Source organism: Rhipicephalus sanguineus, chromosome 1 (genome assembly GCF_013339695.2).
Source record: "Rhipicephalus sanguineus isolate Rsan-2018 chromosome 1, BIME_Rsan_1.4, whole genome shotgun sequence".
Taxonomy (NCBI): Eukaryota; Metazoa; Arthropoda; class Arachnida; order Ixodida; family Ixodidae; genus Rhipicephalus; species Rhipicephalus sanguineus.
In genome coordinates, this window is record NC_051176.1 from 820,459 (window position 1) to 834,598 (window position 14,140).

General features: G+C 48.3%; 1 long non-coding RNA gene across 1 annotated transcript; it reads left to right on the forward strand.

Moving 5' to 3' along the window:
• Nucleotides 1-11,593: 11,593 nt before the first annotated feature.
• On the forward strand, nt 11,594-13,266 carry LOC119384525 (uncharacterized). The gene is made up of 3 exons (XR_007415410.1): nt 11,594-11,939; nt 12,412-12,908; nt 13,211-13,266. It is a non-coding gene; the product is annotated as an uncharacterized LOC119384525 (long non-coding RNA).
• Nucleotides 13,267-14,140: the final 874 nt, after the last annotated feature.

Genomic DNA, 14,140 nt, shown 5'->3' on the forward strand with positions numbered 1-14,140 from the left:
AATGGTAGGTTAGAAATTGCTCTCATGGGTTGTCGTTGTGCATGCACCAGGGGCGTAGCCAGAAATTTTTTTCGGGGGGGGTTCAACCATACTTTAGGTATGTTCGTGCGTGCGTTTGTATGTGTGCGTGTATATATACACATGCAAAATTGAAAAATTTCAGGGGGGAGTTTGAACCCCCCCAACCCCCCCCCCCTTGGCTACGCCCCTGGCATGCACCATATCGGATGAATTCAAGCAGCCGCCTTTGCAACGTCTACACGTGCTGGCTCGCGCGTGGTAAAGAAGATTAACGTCCGTTTACCGACCAATCCATCATGACTCACCATGGGCCATTCTGATTGTGCCTCCCGTTATTCATCACAGACATGCTGTTTGCTGCAGTAGCATAACTTTGTGCCCTGCTCTGGGTGCAGAAACGTGATATGGTCGTTCTCGTTTCCTTTTCAGCATCCTAACCATTTGCTTTCCAGTTTCTTCTTTCGGGAATGACAGGAATTGAGAGTGACACCATATTCTGTGACGTCACTGTCTGACCCGTTAAAACTAACACGCCAAACCAGACGAGGCTCCATTCGTGCACATACGTTATTCGCCAGTCGAAACGCTAGTCGATACATTCGCCAGGCCAAACTTTCTTTCTCACGTGTAAACCCAGGCATCAACGAAAAAATGCGTGTGAAGCTTGCAACGCAGCTGTTCAGCCTCAGTGTGGCAAAAGGTCTAGAATTTTACTCGCAGAAGGGAACGCTTGGCTTATGCAATGTAAAAGAGACAGTTGATTTTACGGTAAGGATGAATAACCTGTTCGATGCTTTCAACCGCAAGCACTCCAAAGAAGGCCTCAGGAAAGGAAGCAAAGATTTCAGCATCCTAGAATCAACATTGCAATGGCTGAACAACTGGGAGAAAGATGTCAAGCTAGGTGAAGTAAATCCTCACAACTTCCTGTCTCAATCAACTGCTGAAGGTATGCGAGTAGCAATACTTTCTACAATTCAGCTTTCAAAGTATTTGTTAGAACAGTGTGGCTTTAAATATGTGCTAACAGCTAAATTCAACCAGGACGTTCTTGAAAAAATCATTGACGTATCATTCTACATTATTTCGTATCATTTAGCCGCACCATACAATACTCGTGATAAAGCAGCTTTTTCAGACAAAAATATGCAAAATTTGTACATCGTGTCAATACTGTGATAAAATTCTTGGCGCACCATAACGTATATATCTTGCAGTCTATTTAGTTCGAGCATATCACAGAGCGGCTTCGTAGCCATCGGTCACACGCTGTCGCCCACTTTATTGCATTCTCTTTCAAACCTGTATTTTCCGACGTGGGAGCGGCGCGTCACGTGCTAGTGCACGCCCCGAAATACCTAAATAGAGTTATTATATTCCATTACATTAAAGCAATCGTCGTCTCGCAAATGTTTACGGCATTTGCAAATAAGCGCTTCGTAGTAAAAGATTCTGTAGGGTCACTTGATCTCATGTGCGAAATACCCCTTACGCATGATACCTGCTCTTTATATCATGCTGACCACAAATACATCAATTAATCTTTCGAGGGCAAATGAAGGGTGAATTCAACACGCGTTACGCAACTGCAGATTTATTTTGTAGACAAAATACGGGCACGATCGTCTAGGCCACGGTGCTGCCGAGGCCGAAGGTGTTTATGAGTTTCACGCCGCATGCCGAGCCGTCATGCATAAAACACTACTAAGTCTTTATACTTAACTTATGTGTACGATATTACAATACCACACAATCCCCACAGGGACTTGCGATATCGCTAAACAAGCTAAAACACCAAATTTTAGAAGCGTCAGGTTTGCGCTGGGTATAGCCAGGCGGCCACCGTCCAGCGCGCGCCTCCTTTCGGCAAGAAAAGGAAAGAGGTCCCCGATTTCTCCTCATTCCAACGCGCCGTCGCTCCACCTAAACTATTCTAATACCGTGGTCTAGACGTAACGCTAGACACTCCTGATTAAATATGATGCAGCGCACGACGACAAGCACAAAAGGAACGAAAGGGACACCGCCTTTTGTGCTTGTCGTCGTGCGCTGCTTCATATTTAATCATGAACTATCACCAACTCGCCCAACTTTCGACATTGCTAGACACTACGTTCTTCATTTCCATAAAAGCCACTACTATTACAGACATTCACAAGTCGCATAAAACATGGCCTTTATCTCACGCTCGTTATCGTTGCTTATAGATTTGGCGGCGGTCCACTGAACATGGGGACATCGCAGAAACAAAAGCGGCAAAGACTTACACATGAATCACTTTCTACAACACTCTACACAACGCGACCACGTACCCACGGTTACACCAAAGCCAGAGGCGGTTCTCGCGCACACAGCTCACGCTCAAAACCAACACCAGTAGTGCCTTCTCGCCTTTTCTGCCAACACCCACCACACCACGCAGAAATAAACGGCGGCCTGAACGCTACTCTGCCGCCATCTACTTATACACTTCAAGCCAAGTCAAGCCGGTTTTAAGCGACTATATGGGTGAAGCGAACGCTTTACCCCACCTACCGTTTGATGATGATGATATATGATGTTTATTGGCGCAAGGGCCATTTGTTGGCCAAAGAGCGCCAAGATATGGTAAAGAATGTGGACAATGGTTATGGTAAGTGGCTGTAAATGGGCCTTAAATTTCCTCGCGGAAAACGCGGGTAAAACATATAAGAATTAAAACCATGAGAGTGATGTGAAATGTGTGTTATGAAAATGAATAGCGAGTGGTCGTAATAATAAGATTACGGGTATATGGCATGAGCACGAATGCCTCGTCAATGCCCTTGAGTCCAAGGGCTGCGAGGCAGGTGCTTTTGTTAGATGTAACTACCGCAGCAGCAGCAGTCTCTGTTAGGAGGCCATGGAGGCCAGTCGGAGGAGGCCAGTCATTCGGAGGAGGCCAGCCAGTCGGAGGAGGCCAGCCATTAGGAGGCCAGTCGGTCCATCCAGAAGGATGGACCGACTGCGGCGTATGACACACCTTCGTCAGATTTTGAAGCGTCAGTAAAAAATGCAGGGTAAGGATATTTCTGTTGTAGTTCGATGAAGTACATGCGGATGTGTGTCACTGATGCATGCTTCGTGACTTCCATAAAAGATACATCGCAGTCAATAATCTGCCACTGCCATGGTGGCAGCTGTACACCGGGAGCCATCACGCAGTGCTCAAGGAGTGGGACTCCCACTTCCTCGGCAAGACATCGTACGCGCAGTGAGTAGGGCTCTCTCAACGCAGGACGGCTACGAAAGAGACGAAAACTAGACAGATCATTTATAACACAATATGCGGGATGTTCACTGTTAGCATTGACTTTCAAAAAATATGCGGACCAAATGTAGGCTCTGTGCCAATGAAGCGACCACTCGTTTGATTCCACGTATAGGCCTTCTACGGGGCTCGTCCTAAAAGCACCCGTAGATAGGCGAATGCCTAGATGACGGACAGGGTCAAGCATTTTTAAAGTGGTTGGTGTCGCTGATTGATATACCATGGCCCCATAATCTAGCCGTGTGCGTATGAGGCTCTTGTATAAATTTATAAGACACTTTTTGCCACTACCCCATGTAGTGCGCGACAACACCTTTAAAACATTCATCGTTTTCATGCACTTCTTCTTAATTTGTTTAATGTGTGGCACGAATGTCAGTTTGGCGTCTAATATTACCCCTAGGAATTTGTGTTCCATTTGGACAGGTAGCCGCTGACCATACAGGTTAATGTCCGGATCAGGGCGCAGGCCTTTGTTTCTAGAGAACAGGACGCATGTGCTTTTTCGTGGATTTATATTGAACCCGTTCTCGTCTGCCCATTTGGCCACCTTGTTCAAGCCAAGTTGAACCTGCGCTCACACATTGGAAGATTACAGGATATAAAACCTATCTGTACATCATCCACGTACACGCAGTAAAACATGGTACGCGGGATACACACACGCAGGGAATTCATTTTTATCAGGAAAAGTGTACAACTGAGGACACCACCCTGCGGCACTCCTGTTTCCTGAACAAATGTTCGTGATAAAACATTTACCACTCGGACACGGAAAGTGCGATCGGACAAGTAGTTTTCTATTATAGTCAGCATTCTGCCTCGCACACCTAAATGTGAGATATCTCTGAGTATTCCAAAGCGCCAAGTCGTATCGCAGGCCTTTTCCATGTCGAGGAATACTGAGAGAAAAAACTGCTTATGAGCGAATGCCTCACGAATTTCAGCCTCAATGCGTATTAAGTGGTCGGTTGTGGATCGACCTTCTCGGAAACCACACTGGTACGGGTCAAGTAATTTGTATGTTTAGAGGAAATGTATTAACCGGCAGTTTATCATTTTTTCAAAGACTTTACACAGGCAACTTGTCAGCGCGATGGGTCTGTAACTAGTCGCCGAGGATGGATCCTTTCCCTCTTTCAGAATAGGTATCACAATAGCTTCTTTCCAGGAGGTAGGGATCTCGCCGGAAAACCATATGGAATTGTAGAGGGAAAGGAGTGTTTTTTGTGTTTCGCGGGAGAAGTGTTTTAACATATCGTATACAATACGATCAGAGCCTCGGGCAGACTTGTTGCAAAGGTTCAGTGCTGCCTGTAGCTCCGCTAGGCGGAACGGTGCATTGTATGCCTCATTTTGTTTAGATTTCCTTTCCAGCCTCTCTCGTTCCAACCTTGTTTTGTACCTTTGGAAGGTTTCAGAGTAATGTGTAGAACTCGATATGAATTCGAAGTGTGCTCCCAGGGAGTCAGCTTGGTTTTCCATGCTTTCCCCCTGGGTGTCCACCAAGGGTACCGAATAAGCTTGTAGACCTCGTACTTTCTTCACGCCATTCCATACCTTGGCCTCATCTCTATAGGAGTTTATGAACTTCTGCCAGCTCTCCCGTCTAGCCTGCCGGCGCGTTCTGCGTCCTTGCGATTTCATCTGTTTAAAATTGATAAGATTTTCTGCTGTGGGAGAATCGCGCAAAAGCCCCCACGCTTTATTCTGTTGCCTCTGAGCCTTGCGGCACTCGTTGTTCCACCAGGGAACACGACGCTTGCTTGTTCCCCTAGTTATTTCTGGTATACATTTAAGAGCAGCGTTAATTATAAAAGCGGTAAAATACTCAACAGCAGCGTCAATACTAAAAGAAGAAATGTCCGCCCACGAGATCTTAGTAAGTTTGTGAAAGTCACCCAATTGGCTCTGTCAAGCTTCCATCGAGGAGCCTGGGGTGGAGCTTCATTTTGCTTGTGTGTTTTGAGGATTATTGGGAAGTGGTCACTCCCATAGGGGTTTTTTACCACTTCCCAGTTAAAATCAAGTAAAATGGATGAAGAGGTGATGCTGAGATAGATGGCTGAATAGATTTTGCTCGCGAGGCTAAAAAACGTGGACTCTTTCTTGATGAGTAAACATGCGCCTGTGGAGTACAGGAAATTCTCAATGAGGCGGCCTCGCGCGTAGGTGCGGGAGTCACCCCACAGGCTGCTGTGGGCATTAAGGTCTCCAAGGAGGAGGTAAGGCTCGGGCAACTCATCTATAAATTATTGGAATTCATGTCTGTGTAGCTGGTAGTGTGGGGGGTATATATACAGAGCAGATAGTAATGAGTTTATTAGCGAGTATAGCTCGAACGGCTACTGCCTCCAGTGCCGTTCGAAGTGGAAAGTGCTGGGTATGCTACGTTTCGGTCTATTATGATTGCTACACCTCCAGATGATGCGAGACCATCCCGGCGGTCTTTCCGAAAAACAACATACTGACGTAGGAAATTTGTGTGTTTCGGATTTAAGTGTGTCTCCTGTACACACAGCACTTTTGGACACAATTTACTAAGGAGCACTTGTACATCGTCGAGGTTGTGTAAGAGCCCTCTGACGTTCCATTGTAATATTGTGTCCATGTTGGTAGTGTGCGTGTGCTGTGTGTCACAAAGAAAGAGTCAATTATTTTACAGAGCCTTTGTCAGGCCCTGTGATTGGGGTTTTGTCTTTTTTTTTGGAGCGGTCGAACGATGCTCGCCGCTCCTTCGGCGCTGCCTGCGCCGGTGGACCAGTAATGTCCATCGCCTCTGGAGGGAGGGGCGACAGACAGTCGCTCTACCGAGCGGTGTTTGCTTAGTGTAGACTTCGCCACGGTTGACGAAGCCTTGGCCCCCACCAAGCCGGAGGTCGATGGGACCCCCTTGGTCTCTTCGTTGCCCCGGCTGCTGCCATAGCCTGTCGAGGCCACTGGTGTGGACTGATTGGGAGTGGGCAGGAGAGCACTGGCTGCTCCCACCGTAGGGGCAAGTGGCGTTAGCTTGGGCACGCTAGGCGTGGTCCGGACTACCGCCAGGGGCCGTTGTGGTGCACCACCTCGTTGCACCACTTCGGCGAAGGATGTTCTCTGTGGAAATAATTATGAGATCCTCTGTCTTGCTTCGCGGAATGTTATGTTTTCCTTTACCTTTACAGTGATTATTTCTTTTTCCTTCTTCCAGGCCGGGCAAGCTCTGGAATATGCGCGGTGACTGCCATCGCAGTTTGCACAGTGGACCTCATCATTTCTGCAATCGTCAGTACTGTGGCCGGTGGTGCCACACTTAACGCAAGTAAGCTGTCCTCGGCAGCTCTGAGAACCATGACGAAATCTCTGGCACTTAAAGCAACGTCTCGGGTTTGGGATATACGGTCGGACATTAAGTTTCACATAGCCGGTTTCAAGATTCTTGAATAGTGTGGTGGAACTGAAAGTGGGTATTAAATGCTTCGTTGCAATTTCTATGTTGTTGCGTCTGATTAAGATGCGCTGCACGTGCGTTACACCTTGGTCCTTCCATCCATCAAGGAGTTCTTCATTCAACGCCATCAAGTCTTCGTCGGATACTACGCCCTTCACTGTATTCATGGTACGGTGTGGACTCACCGAGACGGGAATGTTGTCAAACGCTACGAGGTGTGAAAGTTTGTTGTATTGTTCCAAGTCCTTTAGCTCCAGGAGCAAATCTCCACTTGGCACATTTGTAGCCTTATAACCTGTTCCGATGGTCTCTTTTAGGCACTTAGCCACAAGGAAAGGTGAAATTGCTCTTTCTTTCATAGCAGATTGTTCACATGGTATTTCGGGAAAGTTTCTTTGTTTTTAGGCAAAAAGAGAGACGCTACGTCGGTGCGTACCCTTTTCGGGGCACGATCGGTTAGAGAAAGGTTCGGAGGTCCCATGAGAAGAGTGAGTTGTTCGGCAACGGCGCCTACCACCCACCACGGAGCCCAACAAGGGGACGTGGCAGAACATGTGAAAAGTCTACACTACGCCAGCAGTACGCCGCTACTATAACCAAATATGGTTTATCCTAGGTAGGATAGCCACACAAGGTTAACCCTTGCCGCCAGGAAGAGGAGGAAGTAAACAGAAAAGAGAAGTAGACGGGAAAGATTTAATGTGGGAGAGAAAGACGAAGATGAGGGGAAAGAGCGATAGGAAAAGGCGACTGCCGATTTCCCCTGGGTGGGTCAGCCCAGGGGTGCCGTCTACGTGAAGCCAGGGCCAAAGGGGTGTGTTGCCTCAGCCGGGGGGCCTTATAGGTCCAATCACCCGGCGTCGGCTCAACCCCCAGGATCCCCTTTTCCCCGGACACGCAAAGCCACGCACGGCTAGGCGTGGTCGAAGCCCGCCCCCCCCCTTTAGCTCGGGTCCGTGGTGTCGCTACACACCAAACGCCTACTTGCGCAGACGCCACTGCAGGGGACCTACCGTTTCCTGCCACCGGCACCCGTTCGCAGGAGACGCGGCCTTGCTCTACCTGTTTTCTCCACCAGCATTCGAGCCGCCGCTTCGTAGCCTCCACCGCTTCCCAGCTTGGCGGCTCGCCGGACCCGCAAAAACCGAGAGCCCTTGCCAAAGCGCTGTTGCCGTTTGTTGCGGCCGTCGTGTTTTGTCCCGAGGTGCCAGAGTCTTGGGCATCACGTATCGCAGGTCGCAGGCCAGTACACTCTAGCACAATGGGCCGGATTGTCTCTTCTGCGTCCTGGCACAAAGGGCACATCGTGTCAAGCTCGGCAGTTTACCTGGCGCGCAGCGAGCGTGTCCTAAGTACACCACTTCGCGCCTCGCACAGTAGCCCGCTGCCCCTGGAGTTGTGATAAAAAGCCTCCTTAGCAATATTCAACTTTGCCTCCTGATACAAGGCCAGGACCCTCTTCGCTCGTGCCGACTCCCTCCATCTCTCAGTCTCCGCCGCGCTAACCGATTCCCGCACCTTTTTCCTTGTGTCGCGCTGGAGGGGGGGCCTTCAGCCGGATAGCCTCCACCCTGTATCACTCCGACAGCGAGCGGGTTCGGGCGACCCATTTCGTCCGTACAGACCGGAGGTGTACGTACTTGTACACCTCCCGGGCCCAACCGCCATCTGGCAGGCCGCTGAGACGCCTCTCGTAAGAGTTTGGCGACTGCCTCCCTCACCTCGAAAGACGACCACCATTAGGGCCATCACGATGGCCATGATGATGCGACCAACGGACCAACGCGAGCGACACCAGGCGACACTATGTTCACTGTTGTTTATTTTTTATTTTACGGTGAGTTAAAAAAAATTACCCTATAAACTTGTAAAAACATGAAGCAAATTTTCTTGTTTTTTCAAAAACGAAATTGAATTTTGTCGAGGCCCACAAACGGTACCGCCATCGTCATGAACAGCGCGTTGGTACGTTTTTGTTGCGTGTATGGCTGGTGTTTCTCCGGCGGCATGTTCGCGTACGTTCGTTTCCGCGACGATAACGAAAAGCTATTCGTCCCAGTGGCTGACATTTAAACGCCTCCAGCCAAACGATACGAGCGATTTTAATCCTCGCAAGTGGTACAGAGTCTTCTGGAAAGATGAAACACGCTGCGGCCACTACCACGCTCAAGTGATTTACGGTAAGTGCCCGCCTCTTTGTTTTCCAAATACAAAAACAAAGATGAGGAAGCAGTCATTCTGAAATTATCCACTCGTCACGTTTTTTTTAGTTACCGAGGACGATGCAAGGAAGGCTACCGAAGAGCGAACTTCCATTCCGCAGAGACCTGACAGCGACTCCTCCTATAGCTGCAGCAGCTCAAATGAAGTGGATGGATCGTTTGAAGAAGTAAGTGCAGTCAGTTGCAAGCGTTCACATTGCAGCTGATGTGCTACTTTACGGCGTAATTATTACCGACAGCCAGTTTTGATCTGCACGTGCTGCCGCGTCACGCATGGAGTAGCGATGCTTTGATCAACACCTCCTACGAGGCATTGCTCTGATATACCCCCATTGGAGATATAAAGCAGACACATCGCTGCTCCACTACCGCACGGCGTCGGTGCGGTCGTATTTACTATTGCAGGTGGGGGTAAAGTTGCAATATGCCGAAGAGCTTTTAATTTAATACGAAAGTGTTTTATGCCGGGGTCCACCAAATACATCCGTCACGAATATGACGTTGATAAAATGGACGCCAACGGAAAGAAAAAAAACCAAGAAAAAGACCCCCCGCTGGGAATCGAACCCACGACCTCACGGCCGCGACGGCAAGCGCCCGACGCCCTACCGACTAAGCTAACTCGGCAGATGCAAGACAGGGCGCGAACGCGCCTTACGTCTTTCACACATTCTCTTTCGCCCGGTGCTCTCTGCTGGCGATGTAGGTAGGCTGGGCGGAGCGGGGCGGTGCCGCCCTCTGTGCGAGGTGAAAAGAAGTAATGGTTCACAATCGACATTTGCTAGCGCTTATTCCGAGATTGCGTGCGATATCGGAGGTCATGGTTAAAACGTCTCGGTGTGCTTCGGCGCGCTGGCATCGCCGAGGCACCCTTGACGCAGTTCGTTGTTTGCGTTTCGCTTCGTGTTAGCGTGCGTCGGCTCAGCGGAGTAGTGCAGCTTCCACATGCACCAACGGGATTTCTCCGCCGCCGACTGCTTCGATTGCGAGAGCACCGACTACGAAAACTGCTGCTATACGCGTTGCACAAAGGACGCGATTTCGACGGGCGAATGTGGTGCCTTGGTGGAGCGATACCAGCGCCTGCGAGACAGAGGCCACCGGGGCGCGACGCGTTGCGGCTCAGGCTACGAACCTCTACCTCCGGTGTTGCTGAAGCGCAGTGTGTGGTAATTATTATTATTTATTTATTATATCCTCAAAGGTCCCGTATGGGACTTTACATGAGGGAGTGGGCGACATAAAATGGCGGTATCGATGAAGGTGTATGTTAGGATGTGGTTTAGTCTGCTTCCTGGATGGCATTTTTGAAGCGCGCAAAATCGCGGATGACTGCTGCTTCGTTCGGAACGTCATTCCAGTCTCGGGCGGTGCGCAAAAAGAAGGACTGCTGAAATGAGGTGGTGTGGGCACGTGGCGGAATCGCAGCATTTGGATGACTTGTGCGATGACCTAGATGGACTGGCTGGATCAGGTGGTTGTCACGCGGGGTAGAATAAAAGAATCTGTGAAAAAGGCAGAGACGTGCAATACGACGACGAAGAGCGAGGGTAGAAAGATTTAACTGGGATTTGAGGTCGGAGACGCTCGGGTAGCGGGAATAATCTGAAACAATGAATCTGTTTGCTCGGTTCTGTACTGACTCAAGAATTTTGATATGATTAGTTTGGTGGGGGTCAAAGACAGTAGATGCATACTCAAGTTTTGGTCTGACAATGGTTTTATAAGCAAGTAGTTTAAAGGAAGGTGGTGCCATGGAAATGTTACGGCGTAGGTACCCGAGAGCGCGATTAGCGGAGTGAATTATGTGATTTATATGGTCGCCCCAAGATAGGTCACTCGAAAGATGGACACCCAGGTATTTAATCGAGTCAGTAGCAGCCATATGACAGTTGTTGATTGTGTAAGTAGCCGGCGTGTGGTTTCGGCGACGATGGAAAGAAATTAGTAATGTTTTTTTTTCGCATTATGGGACATCAACCAGGTGGCACCAGTGTATGCATGAGCGCAGGCGTCAGTCACCCATTGCTAGAAAGCGCACCCCGTGCCGTTTTTAATTGACGACGCTTTCAAGAAGTGCATACCGGGTACCAGTGTTGATTATGAGATTGTTGATATCATCCTTACGCGGCATTCACGATTCACTGTGTCCAAATATATGTTCACAACGTCAGCTACCACAACGGTTTAATCATGATCTTGGGCGTTAGTCGTCGCGATAGAGACATGCCGTCAACATGGGTGCATCCACGTCAAACGGTGCTATAGCAGCCGAACACGAATAGACATTGTACAAGCTCTCATATATCACTACACAATAAGCACTACTTCTGTGAAGATACGTTTCACTTTCGTGTTATACTGATTCCTATGACGGAGGGATCAGCCATGTTTTTTTTTTTTATTCTTATATCGTTGTACGAGCGCAGCCTAGTCACTTTTTCTGTACAAGTCACTGGTTCAGGATTATTTTTGCTAGCGCAGGATGGGATGTACGAAAATACGATTAACGTGAGAGTTTGGGCAAGTTGGTAGTTCATCTTGAAGGAAATTTCAACAGCGCGGGAATAAACACGAATGCACGAAAGGAGAGCTGACACGGACAAGCGCTTGTCCGTGTCAGCTCTCTCTTCGTGCATTCGTGTTTATTCCCGCGCTGTTGCAATTTCCTTCAAGACGCAAATACGCCCTGTTTTTAGTTGCGAACAAGCTATAAGCTGTGAAATTAATGTTGGGTTGTCTATGCACTTGCAGGAAACGCAGCGTCAAGCTGCTGTTAAACAGAAAACGAAGGGTGTGAGTAGCCGTTTTAAGAAGAAGCAGCGAGGCGTCCTGTTTGGTGATGCTGAGGGACGCAAAAAGACCGAGAAAGAACTTCTCAAAGAAGAAGTGAATATGCTGAAGGCCGAAAATTCAAAACTTTTGGACCGAATAAGAATGCTCGAAAAGGCCCTATGCAGCAAAATTTTCGAAACAGGTTTGATTATCATTTCCTTATAAGCTATTGTCATGCACTGCTGCTAGTGTTGTATACATCAGTAAGTTGCACTTTTCTTATAGCGTACAGTTTTGCTGAAAAGCAGAATGCAATGTAAGCTCATGTATTGTACGTGGCAGTGATGCGCGCATGTTTTTCTAATCACTTGTATGTATGCTTCTCCATACTGTGACAGCATGGTGCTCATATTAAAGAACACCAGATGGTAAAAATTTCTTGAGCCCTCCACTACGGCGTCCCCCATATCACATCATGGTTTTAAATGTGACACCCAACCTATTATTGTACTTTCATAGCATATCTCAACTGCATGCTATATTTTATGTTATTTGGCTTTGAACACCCTGGTCTCTCTTCAGTCTGAGACCTAGGAAGCTACTGTGACAATTAAGGGCGCGATTAACTTTCTTTTGCTGCATACGTTTCTGCATACTCTGCTTTTTTATTGCAGAAAAAAACCACGTCCTGTGCGAGGGCTGCAGCCGCAAGCCAGAACAACAAGTTGCGCTTTTGCCATTGCCATGTGCCGCCACGGTGCAGCCGCCACGCACCGCCACAGCGACCACGGGCAGCCCTGAAGTGGCCCACACAAGTGCGAGGGAGGCCGATTGCGTGCCCACTGACGGAGAGGTGTTTTAAAACTCTAGTGTGCTTTGTCTTAAATGTATAATGCTTTGCTGTAATGAGAAAATGTGCACTGACATATTGTTGTGTGCACATCATCTTTAACTTGTTTTATAGGCGCATCTGGGCAAAGGGCCATTCCTGAGGGCCTGTACAGCCGCCTCATGGGCACAAAAAGCGAAACCCGCTTTGTTCGTGAGGCGGCCGTTGCCATTTATTCAACGGCAGGCTTAGTCGGGCGGAGTGTAACTGGAACAGCCTCTAACCGGACGAAGGGAGAGGCAAAGCCTCCCTCGGATAAAGAAATATACGCTGTGTTTTCTGGTAGGTGAAATTTTCAGTCTGACTGGAGCTTCGTGAAAGTAGTTGGCTGCGTGCATAACAGTAAGATCAGCCGAGATTCCACTGCCAACTTGTGTTATAACTACTTAGTAAGGCTTCAAGCCTCGTATTTGTGCCTACTGGAGCTGGGCGTTTTTATGCACGTATCAACATACTAATTTAAAAAAAGAGACGGCCTGATAGCACTCGTATTTATTTCCTTGTCATGTTAACCCCTCTGTTTCGAGTGGGTATAATTGTCACCTAACAAGTGCCCATAATTTGCTTTGTTTTTGATCATGCAGATTTCTTCAACCATTTTTAGAAAAACAATTTTCCAACTGGAGAGGTCGAGCAAAAGAAGATCCTAAATAAGGCGCTCGCAAACAAAACAACGATTTGATGAAATCAAAAGATTAAGAAGTCAATGGAACATCAAATAAAAGATTTTGTTTGATTTCTGTGTTCATCTGTGTCCTGCTTGCTCTAATGCAGTGGCCCACCTGCCAGTCGACTAAGCACCGATTCACTTGTGGGCTTATAAGCAGTAGAATGGTACACCTATAGACTGGTACACCCATAAACCGATACACCTATAGACTGGTACACCTATAGACCGATACACCTATAGACTGATGTACCTATAGGCTGATACACCTATAGACTGATACACCTGTCAATAAACTGATAGCCTATCAGTTTTTTTATCAGAATTTTCGCTAGGGCGGGCTTTGGACGTAGCATCTGGTGACGAGTTGCTTCGAACCAGCAGCGGCGCTGGCATAACGGAAGAAAGGTTCTACCCTGTTTGAAGCTCCTGGGGCTGTCGCTGCCACATTGCGAGCTACCGGAACAGCAGGGATGGCAGATCCAGTGACGCAAGTGTTGGGAAGAATTGGACACATGGAGCCTTTTGACGACTCCGCAAGCGACTGGACTTCATACGACGAGCGGTTCACATCGTTTCTCCACTTCAACAAAGTACCGGAGGAAGACAAGGTTCACGCGTTCCTGAGCCTAATAGGGGCGAAGACGTACGCGCTACTCAAGTCACTTACCGCCCCTGACCTTCCATCAAGCAAGTCTTACGATACCCTCGGGAAATTGCTTGGCGACCATCTGGCACCGAAGCCTTCAATAATTGGTGAGAGAGCAAAGTTTTATCAACGGTATCAGTGCGAGACTGAATCCATTGCCGAATTTATCGCGGAACTGTGTTCCCTCTCGAGTTCGAG